The sequence below is a fragment of the Rattus norvegicus genome, chromosome 2, assembly GCF_021556685.1.
Source record: "Rattus norvegicus strain SHRSP/BbbUtx chromosome 2, alternate assembly SHRSP_T2T, whole genome shotgun sequence".
NCBI classification, from domain to species: domain Eukaryota; kingdom Metazoa; phylum Chordata; class Mammalia; order Rodentia; family Muridae; genus Rattus; species Rattus norvegicus.
In genome coordinates, this window is record NC_141535.1 from 81,961,655 (window position 1) to 81,975,112 (window position 13,458).

The 13,458-nt window shown below is 39.8% G+C and overlaps 1 long non-coding RNA gene across 1 annotated transcript; it reads left to right on the forward strand.

Annotated features, from left to right (window-relative positions):
* The first annotated feature begins 9,880 nt into the window (after positions 1–9,880).
* On the forward strand, positions 9,881–13,107 carry LOC134485724 (uncharacterized). The gene is made up of 2 exons (XR_015677915.1): positions 9,881–10,229; positions 12,881–13,107. It is a non-coding gene; the product is annotated as an uncharacterized LOC134485724 (long non-coding RNA).
* Positions 13,108–13,458: the final 351 nt, after the last annotated feature.

The window sequence follows — 13,458 nt, forward strand, 5'->3', positions numbered from 1 at the left end:
CTATAGAACATCTCTTAGTAGGGTAAGTTACTAAAATCTGCCATTTTCTGTGAGGCCAAAGTCTAATATCATATTCTTTCTCTTCTAAAATATGTAGTGTTGACATTCTCCATGACAACAGAGAAAAGCATAGTACTATGGATTCAACCAGAAAGAAATATATTTATGAAGCTAATTGCAGGATGATAAGTTATGTGAGACTTCAAGTTCTGCCTATGGACAGTTGAGAGTCTAACACTGCATATATGAAAGGGTTCATGGACTCATTTTAAGTAACTTAAATTTTGTCTCTCACATGGGTTTGGTATAAAAGTAAAATAATTTCACATATGCCAGTACAGTTCAGCGTTTGCCAACGATTTTTCCAAAGTACAAACTTAATATACTTGTCATGTCTTTATAATCATGGAAGTAATTGATTTAAAAATACAATTTTTTTCAAATTTATTTTGAGATGAAAAATGTCCAGAGTGTTTTCAATGACATACATATACACAAAGTCATGGAGGTTTTCTATGTATTTGTCTATATATATCTGTCTGTCTGTTTGTGTATATTTCTCCTTCACTCCATCTATTTTCATTTTGCTAGTTAGGGGAAAGAAAAATATGCAAATAGTAATACAAATGATTTAAAATATTTTATCTCTTGTTTAACTAATGCTTGGCCAGTAAAGCTGGTGAGACTTTAAGGTTATAGGCTCTGACATTCCTAGGACACCACGTCACAGCAAACTCCTTGTTTCCATGACCCTTGAAATCTTCTCACTCCTTCTTCTGTAAATGTTCCCTGAGTCTTAGGTGCTGAGTGGATAGCGTAGGAGTAATGGGAAGCCCAGGAGGCCTCAACTATACACAAAGTTTTTCGGGCAAATTTATAGGCTTAGATGTTTTCAAAATCTACTTTATTTAGGGTTCTTAAAAGTATCAACCTTCCTTCTAAGTTGATAGGAAAAAGATGTTGTGGGTCTGTTTAGAAGTAGTTTCTTGGAGCAACTCCACTCTTTTTTGTCAGAATACCAACAGTCCAGTTCAAGCACCAAACATGAATCAGTACTGGTGGCATGATCCAGGAGAAATAGCAAGGTTCTTTGAATTGGCATGAGTCAGTGAATGCAGCCAGAATCAGCAAGTAACATTACACACACTGAACCAGGTTATACTTACACACACACACACACACACACACACACACACACACACACACACACACAAACACACACATATGCTTATGTATCTATGTTTGTGCAGGCATCTTTACTTTGCCTATATGTGCAAATATATTTGCATATGCTTATATGCCTAATACAATTTGTATTATAGTTATAGGTGCTATTCTCTTACATTTATTAGAAAAATTTGCAAATAGAAAATAAACAACTTTTTCCTAATTTTGTCTTAGCAAACATTAGAATTACAGTGCATGTGTCTAAGCAGCACTGGGACAAACAGCTTTATTGTGGTTGGTAGAGGTTATTCAGTGATAAAGTCATGAATAGGCATTTGGCCGTTATACATATGTCAAGCATATATGCTGTATATAGTCCTATTACCACCGAATTATTACAGAATACATACATACTATTCTGTGTTTTCATAGTTAAGTTAAAGTTGATAAAAATGAAAGAATACATATGCAAGTACTCACAGCACAGGAAACCCTCTCGGTCCTCCGGGGCTCATTGTTTTCTGAACCTGTACTATTTCATGACGCAGCCATCTGTTTTCATTGAGATGTACCTACGACTTACAGTGCATATTTAAAATTAATGTTTATATCACATAGAAATGTGATAACCATATCTATATTGCAATTAATACTAAAATCAATGTTCAAGAGACTGGAGGCCACAGAGAGTTTAGAGGTCTGGTGGGGTAGGTGAGGTGGGGACATCCTCCTGGAGACAGGGGGCAGGGAGGAGGTATGGGATGTAGAACAGTGGGAGTCTGGACTGGGAAGGGAATAAAATCTGGAGTATAAAAATAAATAAGGCACCCAAATCCCGTGGGAGGGGGAGCTAAACCTACAGAGAGGCAGACACGCCTGGGAAACAGAAGACACTGCACTCTGCACACATCCAGATGCCAGAGGAAAACACCAAACGCCATCTGGAACCCTGGTGCACAGAGGCTCCCGGAAAGAGCAGCGCAGATCTTCCTGGTTTCTGCCGCCGCAGAGAGGACTTAGGCAGTACCCCACGAGCAAACTTGAGCCTCGGAACCACAGGTAAGACCAACTTTTCTGCTGCAAGAAACCTGTCTGGTGAACTCAGGACACACAGAGGCAAAATTCCTCTAGGACCGGGCACTTCCTGTGTTTACCAGAAGTCCCACACCCGCGGATCCCGCCCACAGCAGCTATCTGCTTCCAAACCCCGTGGGAGAGAGACCTCACCGCCTGGTCAGGTGGGCACTCCTGAGGCTGCAGAGTGGAAGAGACCACCAACACTGCCCACTCCTGCCCACATCCCTGGCCCAAGAGGAAACTGTATAAGGCCTCTGGGTTCCCGTAGGGGAGAGCCCAGAAGCGGCAGGACCCCTGCGCCTGAGACACTGCCGGAACCTGAAGGAAACAGACCGGATAAACAGTTCTCTGCACCCAAATCCCGTGGGAGGGAGAGCTAAACCTTCAGAGAGCCAGACATGCCTGGGAAACCAGAAGAGACTGCACTCTGCACACACATCTCGGACGCCAGAGGAAAACACCAAACGCCATCTGGAACCCTAGTGCACTGAAGCTCCCGGAAAGGGTGGCACAGATCTTCCTGGTTGCTGCCACCACTGAGAGCTCGTAGGCAGCACACCACGAGCAAACTTGAGCCTCGGGACCACAGGTAAGACCAAATTTTCTGCTTCAAGTGACCTGCCTGGTGAAATCAAGACACAGGCCCACAGGAACAGCTGAAGACCTGTAGAGAGGAAAAAACTACACGCCTGAAAGCAGAACACTCTGTCCCCATAACTGGCTGAAGGAAAACAGGAAAACAGGTCTATAGCACTCCTGACACACAGGCTTATAGGACAGTCTAGCCACTGTCAGAAATAGTAGAACAAAGTAACACTAGAGATAATCTGATGGCGAGAGGCAAGCACAGGAACCCAAGCAACAGAAACCAAGACTACATGGCATCATCGGAGCCCAATTCTCCCACCAAAATAAACATGGAATATCCAAACACACCAGAAAAGCAAGATCTAGTTTCAAAATCATATTTGATCATGATGCTGGAGGACTTCAAGAAAGACGTGAAGAACTCCCTTAGAGAAACACAGGAAAACATTAATAAACACGTAGAAGCCAACAGAGAGGAATCGCAAAAATCCCTGAAAGAATTCCAGGAAAACACAATCAAACAGTTGAAGGAATTAAAAATGGAAATAGAAGCAATCAAGAAAGAACACATGGAAACAACCCTGGATATAGAAAACCAAAAGAAGAGACAAGGAGCTGTAGATACAAGCTTCACCAATAGAATACAAGAGATGGAAGAGAGATTCTCGGGAACAGAAGATTCCATAGAAATCATTGACACAACTATCAAAGATATTGTAAAGCAGAAAAAGCTACTGGTCCAAAACATACAGGAAATCCAGGACTCAATGAGAAGATCAAACCTAAGGATAATAGGTATAGAAGAGAGTGAAGACTCCCAGCTCAAAGGACCAGTAAATATCTTCAACAAAATCATAGAAGAAAACTTCCCTAACCTAAAAAAAGAGATACCCATAGACATACAAGAAGCCTACAGAACTCCAAATAGATTGGACCAGAAAAGAAACACCTCCCGTCACATAATAGTCAAAACACCAAACACAATAAATAAAGAAAGAATATTAAAAGCAGTAAGGGAAAAAGGTCAAGTAACATATAAAGGCAGACCTATCAGAATCACACCAGACTTTTCGCCAGAAACTATGAAGGCCAGAAGATCCTGGACAGATGTCATACAGACCCTAAGAGAACACAAATGCCAGCCCAGGTTACTGTATCCTGCAAAACTCTCAATTGACATAGATGGAGAAACCAAGATATTCCATGACAAAACCAAATTTACACAATATGTTTCTACAAATCCATCAGTACAAAGGATAATAAATGGTAAAGCCCAACATAAGGAGGCAAGATATACCCTAGAAGAAGCAAGAAACTAATCGTCTTGGCAACAAAACAAAGAGAAGAAAAGCACACAAACATAACCTCACATCCAAATATGAATATAACAGGTAGCAATAATCACTATTACTTAATATCTTCCAACATCAATGGCCTCAACTCCCCAATAAAAAGGCATAGATTAAGAAACTGGATATGCAACGAGGACCCTGCATTCTGCTGCCTACAGGAAACACACCTCAGAGACAAAGACAGACACTACCTCAGAGTGAAAGGCTGGAAAACAACTTTCCAAGCAAATGGTCAGAAGAAGCAAGCTGGAGTAGCCATTCGAATATCAAATAAAATCAATTTTCAATTAAAAGTCATCAAAAAAGATAAGGAAGGACACTTCATATTCATCAAAGGAAAAATCCACCAAGATGAACCCTCAATCCTAAATATTTATGCCCCAAATAAAAGGGCACCTACATACTTAAAAGAAACCTTAGTAAAGCTCAAAACACACATTGCACCTCACACAATAATAGTGGGAGATTTCAACACCCCACTCTCATCAATGGACAGATCATGGAAACAGAAATTAAACAGAGACGTAGACAGACTAAGAGAAGTCAGGAGCCAAATGAACTTAACAGATATTTATAGAACATTCTATCCTAAAGCAAGAGGATATACCTTCTTCTCAGCTCCTCATGGTACTTTCTCCAAAATTGACCATATAGTTGGTCAAAAAACGGGCCTCAACAGGTACAGAAAGATAAAAATAAACCCATGCCTGCTATCAGACCACCACGGCCTAAAACTGTTCTTCAATAACAATAAGGGAAGAATGCCCACATATACATGGAAATTGAACAATGCTCTACTCAATGATAACCTAGTCAAGGAAGAAATAAAGAAAGACATTAAAAACATTTTAGCATTTAATGAACATGAAGGTACAACATACCCAAACTTATGGGACACAATGAAAGCTGTGCTAAGAGGAAACCTCATAGCGCTGAGTGCCTGCAGAAAGAAACAGGAAAGAGCACATGTCAGCAGCTTGACAGCACACCTAAAAGCTCTAGAACAAAAAGAAGCAAATACACCCAGGAGGAGTAGAAGGCAGGAAATAATCAAACTCAGAGCTGAAATCAACCAAGTAGAAACAAAAAGGACCATAGAGAGAATCAACAGAACCAAAAGTTGGTTCTTTGAGAAAATCAACAAGATAGATAAACCCTTAGCCAGACTAACAAGAGGACACAGAGAGTGTGTCCAAATTAACAAAATCTGAAATGAAAAGGGAGACATAACTACAGATTGAGAGGAAATTCAAAAAATCATCAGATCTTACTATAAAAGACTATATTCAACAAAACTTGAAAACCTACAGGAAATGGACAATTTCCTAGACAGATACCAGGTACCGAAGTTAAATCAGGAACAGATAAACCAGTTAAACAACCCCATAACTCCTAAGGAAATAGAAGCAGTCATTAAAGGTCTCCCAACTAAAAAGAGCCCAGGTCCAGACGGGTTTAGTGCAGAATTTTATTAGACCTTCATAGAAGACCTCATATCAATATTATCCAAACTATTCCACAAAATTGAAACAGATAGTGCACTACCGAATGCCTTCTATGAAGCCACAATTACACTTATACCTAAACCACACAAAGACCGAACAAAGAAAGAGAACTTCAGAACAATTTTCCTTATGAATATCGACGCAAAAATACTCAATAAAATTCTGGCAAACCGAATCCAAGAGCACATCAAAACAATCATCCACCATGATCAAGTAGGCTTCATCCCAGGCATGCAGGGATGGTTTTATATACGGAAAAACATCAACGTGATCCATTATATAAACAAACTGAAAGAACAAAACCACATGATCATTTCATTAGATGCTGAGAAAGCATTTGTCAAAATTCAACACCCCTTCATGATAAAAGTCCTGGAAAGAATAGGAATTCAAGGCCCATACCTAAACATAGTAAAAGCCATATACAGCAAACCAGTTGCTAACATTAAACTAAATGGAGAGAAACTTGAAGCAATCCCACTAAAATCAGGGACTAGACAAGGCTGCCCACTCTCTCCCTACTTATTCAGTATACTTCTTGAAGTTCTAGCCAGAGCAATCAGACAACAAAAGGAGGTCAAGGGGATACAGATCAGAAAAGAAGAAGTCAGAATATCACTATTTGCAGATGATATGATAGTTTAATTAAGTGATCCCAAAAGTTCCACCAGAGAACTACTAAAACTGATAAACAACTTCAGCAAAGTGGCTGGGTATAAAATTAACTCAAATAAATCAGTAGCCTTCCTCTACACAAAAGAGAAACAAGCCGAGAAAGAAATTAGGGAAACGACACCCTTCATAATAGACCCAAATAATATAAAGTACCTCGGTGTGACTTTAACCAAGCAAGTAAAAGGTCTGTACAATAAGAACTTCAAGACACTGAGGAAAGAAATTGAAGAAGACTTCAGAAGATGGAAAGATCTCCCATGCTCATGGATTGGCAGGATTAATATAGTAAAAATGACCATTTTACCAAAAGCAATCTACAGATTCAATGCAATCCCCATCAAAATACCAATCCAATTCTTCAAAGAGTTATACAAAACAATTTGTAAATTCATCTGGAATAACAAAAAACCCAGGATAGCTAAAACTATCCTCAACAATAAAAGGACTTCAGGGGGAATCACTATCCCTGAACTCAAGCAGTATTACAGAGCAATAGTGATAAAAACTGCATGGTATTGGTACAGAGACAGACAGACCAATGGAATAGAATTGAAGACACAGAAATGAACCCACACACCTATGGTCACTTGATTTTTGACAAAGGAGCCAAAACCATCCATTGGAAAAAAGATAGCATTTTCAGCAAATGGTGCTGGTTCAACTGGAGGTCAACATGTAGAAGAATGCAGATTGATCCATGCTTATCACCCTGTACAAAGCTTAAGTCCAAGTGGATCAAGGACCTCCACATCAAACCAGACACACTCAAACTAATAGAAGAAAAACTAGGGAAGCATCTGGAACACATGGGCACTGGAAAAAATTTCCTGAACAAAACACCAATGGCTTATGCTCTAAGATCAAGAATCGACAAATGGGATTTCATAAAACTGCAAAGCTTCTGTAAGGCAAAGGACACTGTGATTAGGACAAATCGGCAACCAACAGATTGGGAAAAGATCGTTACCAATCCTACAACAGATAGAGGCCTTATATCCAAAATATACAAAGAACTCAAGAAGTTAGACCGCAGGTAGACAAATAACCCTATTAAAAATGGGGTTCAGAGCTAAACAAAGAATTTACAGCTGAGGAATGCCGAATGGCTGAGAAACACCTAAAGAAATGTTCAACATCTTTATTCATAAGGGAAATGCAAATCAAAACCACCCTGAGATTTCAACTCACACCAGTGAGAATGGCTAAGATCAAAAACTCAGGTGACAGCAGATGCTGGCGAGGATGTGGAGAAAGAGGAACACTCCTCCATTGTTGGTGGGATTGCAGACTGGTAAAACCATTCTGGAAGTCAGTCTGGAGGTTCCTCAGAAAATTGGACATTGAACTGCCTGAGGATCCAGCTATACCTCTCTTGGGCATATACCCAAAAGATACCCCAACATATAAAAAAGACACGTGCTCCACTATGTTCATCGCAGCCTTATTTATAATAGCCAGAAGCTGGAAAGGACCCAGATGCCCTTCAACAGAGGAATGGATACAGAAAATGTGCTACATCTACACAATGGAATATTTCTCAGCTATCAAAAACAACGGCTTTATTAAAATTGTAGGCAAATGTTGGAACTGGAATATATCATCCTGAGTGAGCTAACCCAATCACAGAAAGACATACATGGTATGCACTCACTGATAAGTGGCTATTAGCCCAAATGCTTGAATTACCCTAGATGCGTAGAGCAAATGTAACTCAAGACAGATGATCAAAATGTGAATGCTTCACTCCTTCTTTAAAAGGGGAACAAGAATACCCTTGGCAGGGAAGAGAGAGGCAAAGATTAAAACAGAGACTGAAGGAACACCCACTCAGAGCCTGCCCCACATGTGGCCCATACATATACAGCCACCCAATTAGACAAGATGGATGAAGCAGAGAAGTGCAGGCCGACAGGAGCCGGATGTAGATCGCTCCTGAGAGACACAGCCAGAATACAGCAAATACAGAGGCGAATGCCAGCAGCAAACCACTGAACTGAGAATAGGACCCCCGTTGAAGGAATCAGAGAAAGAACTGGAAGAGCTTGAAGGGGCTCGAGACCCCATATGTACAACAATGCTAAGCAACCAGAGCTTCCAGGGACTAAGCCAATACCTAAAGACTATACATGGACTGACCCTGGACTCTGACATCATAGATAGCAGTTAATATCCTAGTAAGAGCACCAGTGGAAGGGGAAGCCCTGGGTCCTGCTAAGACTGAACCCCCAGTGAACTAGACTGTTGGGGGGAGGGCGGCAATGGAAGGAGGTTTGGTAGGGGAACATCCATAAGGAAGGGGAGGAGGGAAGCGGATGTTTGCCCGGAAACCGGTAAAGGGAATAACACTCGAAATGTATATAAGAAATACTCAAGTTAATAAAAAAAATAAATAAAAGAATAAAAAATAAATAAAAATAAATAAATTAGTTAATTAAAATCCACATACTCTTGAGAGTTTAAAATTTATTTTCTAATTAACATGGTTGCAAAGGTGATTGACAAGTTGAAACATAAGCAAATATTTTTTCTTTTAGAATAACCTATTTATGGACCATGAGTCCAAAGTACTTTTATGTATGATAATTTGGTCTTTTGTATGAGTGGACAATTTTTGTTCACATAGTAATTATTATTAGTTTTAATATAACAATTACAGTTATTTAGTCAATACATATTCAAAACATGCAATCTATATTTTGATTACAATTGGCACCTCTGACACAGTTAAAATAGAAATGTATCTCGGCTTATATTATAGATATTCACTGACCCATTAATCAATACATAAATACCAATTAATCTTTCATTTTACTATGCAAGCTGGAAGTCACTTCAAGGTAATTTAGTAGACAGTATGTATTGCATCCATGAGTCATAGCAATGAGTTTCTACCCTTTATGATTGACAGTGATGGAGCAAATTCATGGCTCTGAGTATACTATGAGATAAGTGAATTTCTTCTGAGAAATAGTAATATTGCTAGTTGGAAACATCCTAGAGCACATAAGAAGAGGTGCAGAAGACATGCATGCTATGTACAGAGGTAAATGAGAGCTTCATTATGCAAGTCCTGCCTTACTAATACTCTATAGTGGATTCGCTTAGTTTGAGGAAGTTACACTTGTGGTGTAACATCAGCACACTGAGTCTATCCCATCAAAATAAAGACACTGAGTCATCTCCTTTTGTGAATCTCTGCTGTGGTTTAAAAATCCTGTGGGGTCAGTTTGCACATCTGCGTTTAGGTATCTATTCTTTTTAACAGCTGGAAGACAGAACCATCTCACGCGTCTACCCAAGAAGAATAGATAAGAAAAATATGGCACAAAACACCATGAGATTGTATTTAGCTTTCAAGAAAATCGTAATAACATTTTAAGGAGAGCAAATGGAGCTAGAAAATTATCTTAAGCTAAGTTCTAGGGAAAGAAGGAGAAACAGTACATCTTGTTCTTATGTTTATACTGCATATGAGGTTAACTATAGGTCATAATAATGAAATTCCAAAAAAGAATGTTTGTGAAGGGGATCTTATGAAAAGTGTTGGATGGGAAAAACAAGAGCACAAGGAAATAAAGGAAAAAGAGAGGCACCACATAATTGACACAAATGCAGAAAAGAAGTTTATGGGGAAAGAAAACCTTCCCATAAAAGGGAGCATTGAGTTGGTAAAAAGGTTCAATAAAAGCAAAGTATTACGAAAATCTCATAGAAAAATTCATTTTACCTTGTATGATAATGTTTACATAATTAATAAAAGAGAAAATGGAGCTGGGGAGACCAATGTATGGCAAACAGCTTGTACCAGGTAATCATGATGACAGTTGTTCAAATACCAGCACCCACCTAAGAAGCCAGCCATTCTGTAAGTACCTATAACTTTAACTCTCAGTGATCTAATGTCACCTTCTTCTCTCCTCACACATACATGCACAAGCCCCTCACAATGATATTCATACAAACATATAAACAAAAAGATAAGTAAAATAAATGTTATTAAAGTAAAATGTCTTGAGAAAGAATAGCATTGTAACTGAAGAGCATTATTAGATAAAATACATATATAGCATGCATGCTCATTAACCTTCATATAATTTGTAGAATTGTCTTCTACCCTCACTCAAGCAATTTAATAAGCTTTCCTTTTTTCCCAGTTTTCTGTTCTTTTTTAAAAAATATAGTCTCTTCTCCTATGATATATTCTGATTATGTTTTCTGCTTCCCCTACTACTTCCAGGCCACTTTTCCTCCTCTCTCCATCCACTCCCTCCATCTCCCTAGAAAATAGCAGAGACCTAAGAGATAACAACCAAAGATGACATATGAACATATAATGAAATACAGCAAAAATCACTATATAGGAGTTAGATAAGGCAACCCATCAGGAGGAAGAGTCCTAAGAATAGGCACGTGTTAGATGCACTTACTCTCATACTCAGGAGCCCCATAAAACACTAAGCTACAAGCCTTAATTAATATACATGCAGAGGACTTGGTGTAGACGCAGTCAGCCCACTGCTTACTGCTTCAGTCACTGTAAGTTCTCATGTACCCTGCTTAATTGACTTAGAGGCTTTATTCTGCTAGTGTCCTCCATCTTCTCTAGCTCTTTTACTCCTTGACCTCCTTCCTCTTCTATGGGAGTCCTTGAGCTCTGAGAGGAGGCGTTTGATGGAGACATGTCACTTCAACTCTCTCCATCAATCTGTTCTCTGTTTCTGTTCCCATCTGCTTCTTGCAGAAGCTTCTCTGATCATGACTGGAAAAGGCACTGATGAATGAGTATAGTGGAGTGCCACTAGGAGCTGTTTTATTGATACTTTATTTTTAGATTAGTTGTGTTTCGTTTTACCCTAGGACTCTGGATTATCTGGTCTCTGGTCCTAGTTACCAAGCAGTGGTAGTTATGGGTTCCTTCTTATGGAGTTTCTGCTATACTAGGTTTCTATATCTTCCCTCCAATGTTCCTGAATTACAGCTGTCTTTCCCCAAATTCTCTTTCTGTACCCATGTCCCTTCCTCTTTCTCACCTAATCCTCCAGTTCTTGTCTCCCCAAATCCAGCCCACACATAAAATTTATTCTATTTCCCCTCCTAGGGAGATTTATGAGTTCCTCCTAGTTCTTAATACCTAACTTCACTGGGCAAATGTGTTGTAGCTAAGTTATTTGATCATTTGGTAAGATTTATTTTCTTTCTTTTTATTTTAATTTTATTTATCCTTTTTTACACTTCAGAATTGATCTTGCCCCCGGTTTACCCTCTGACTGTTCCACATCCCATACCTCCCCCGACCTCTGTCTCCACATACACTCACCCACCCGCTGCACATCCGCCACCCATCCCACCACACTTCCCCACACCCTGGGGCCTCCAGTCTCTTGAGGTTAGGTGCATCTTCTCTTACTGAACCCAGACCCAGGAGTCCTCTGCTGGGGGCCTCATACCAGCAACTGGTTATGTTGCCTGGTTGTTGGTCCAGTATCTGAGAGATTTCGAGGGTCCAGGTTAATTGAGAGGACTGGTCCTCCTACAAGGTCACCCTCCTCCTCAGCTTCTTCCAGCTTTTCCCTAATTCAATCACAGGGGTCAGCAGCTTCTGTCCATTGGTTGGGTGCAAATATCTGCATCTGACTCTGTCAGTTGCTTGTTGGGTCTTTCGGAGGGCAGTCATGATAGGTCCCTTTTTGTGAGCACTCCATAGCCTCAATAATAGTGTCAGACCTTGGGGCTCTCCATTGAGCTGGATACCTCCTTGGGCCTGTTGCTGGACCTTTTTTCCTCAGGCTCCTCTCCATTTCCATCCTTGCAGTTCTTTCAGACAGGAACAATTATGGGTCAGAGTTTTGACTGTGGGATGGCAACCCCATCCCTCACTTGATGCCCTGTTTTTCTGCTGGTGGTTAGCTCTACAAGTTCCCAAGAACTGTAGAGCATTTCATCTAAGCTCCCTCCCTCTGACTCCTGAGAGTCTCTCTCTTCCCCAGTCTCTATTGAATTCTGGAGGGTCGGCCCACCCACACCTCCTACCTACCGAGGTTGCCTGTTTCTATTCTTTCTTCTGGTTCTCATGGCATCAGTCATTTTCTCTCACCCAATAAGTGATCATGTTCCCTTCTTCCTCTCCTTGTCCCCTTTCCCACTCAGTAACCTCCCTCCCTCGCCCCCTGTGATTGGTTTCTTCTCCTTCAAGTGAGATTGAGGGGTCCTCAATGGGGCACTTTGGATTGTTAATGTTTTTGAGTTCTGTGAACGGTGTCCTGGTAATCTTTTCTAACCAGGGAGTAATCTGATATACTAGAAGGAAAGTAGAGAAAATAGTTCAAACTCATAAGTTTGTTAAACCTGCATCATTTAAGTAAACCACTCAACAGCACAGCTTCCATCCCTGCCACTGCAGTCCTTTATCATGAATAAAAGGAAAGTTACTTTCCTTGCTGTATTCTATTGTTATAGTGTGAATATGGGTTTTGTTAATCATTGCAACTGAAATTGGTATTCAATTCTATTGCACAGGTGATGTGCGGCAGGACCTCAAACAAGCCATCATGTCATCAAGAAGCATTGGTTCCTTTAACACAGAAGGAAAGTTTTGGATTAGCTGCTATTCATAACTAGACTATCACGAAGAAAAGCTGGACTATCTGCCTGCTGCTCACTGTTTCCATCAAGAGTGGGACAGACAGAAAAGCCCTGCTGCTAGTGTACCAAACTATGAATGCAAAATAAACAAGGACCTTTTTTCTAAAATTACCTCACCTCAGGAATTTGTCACCACAACTGAATATGAATTAAGATGTTGTTATGTTTAAGTAAGGCAATGAGTACTATGCTTATTTGACCTTGAAGAAGAGAAAAATTGATCTTCTGTGGAATTTATCTAGAAGATGTGTCTATAAACAGCCCTATGATATTCTTATTTTAACCTTGGAATATAATTATTCCTTTGATATCAGATGGAATAGAGAACTGAAGAATAGATTCCAGCCACTGGAAACATATAACAAATAAGAGTGGCAATTGTTATATTGTGAAGTGAAGAAAAGTTCTTGTAAGGATTATATTTGTGGTAGTGGGAGATAAACCTAGGACTG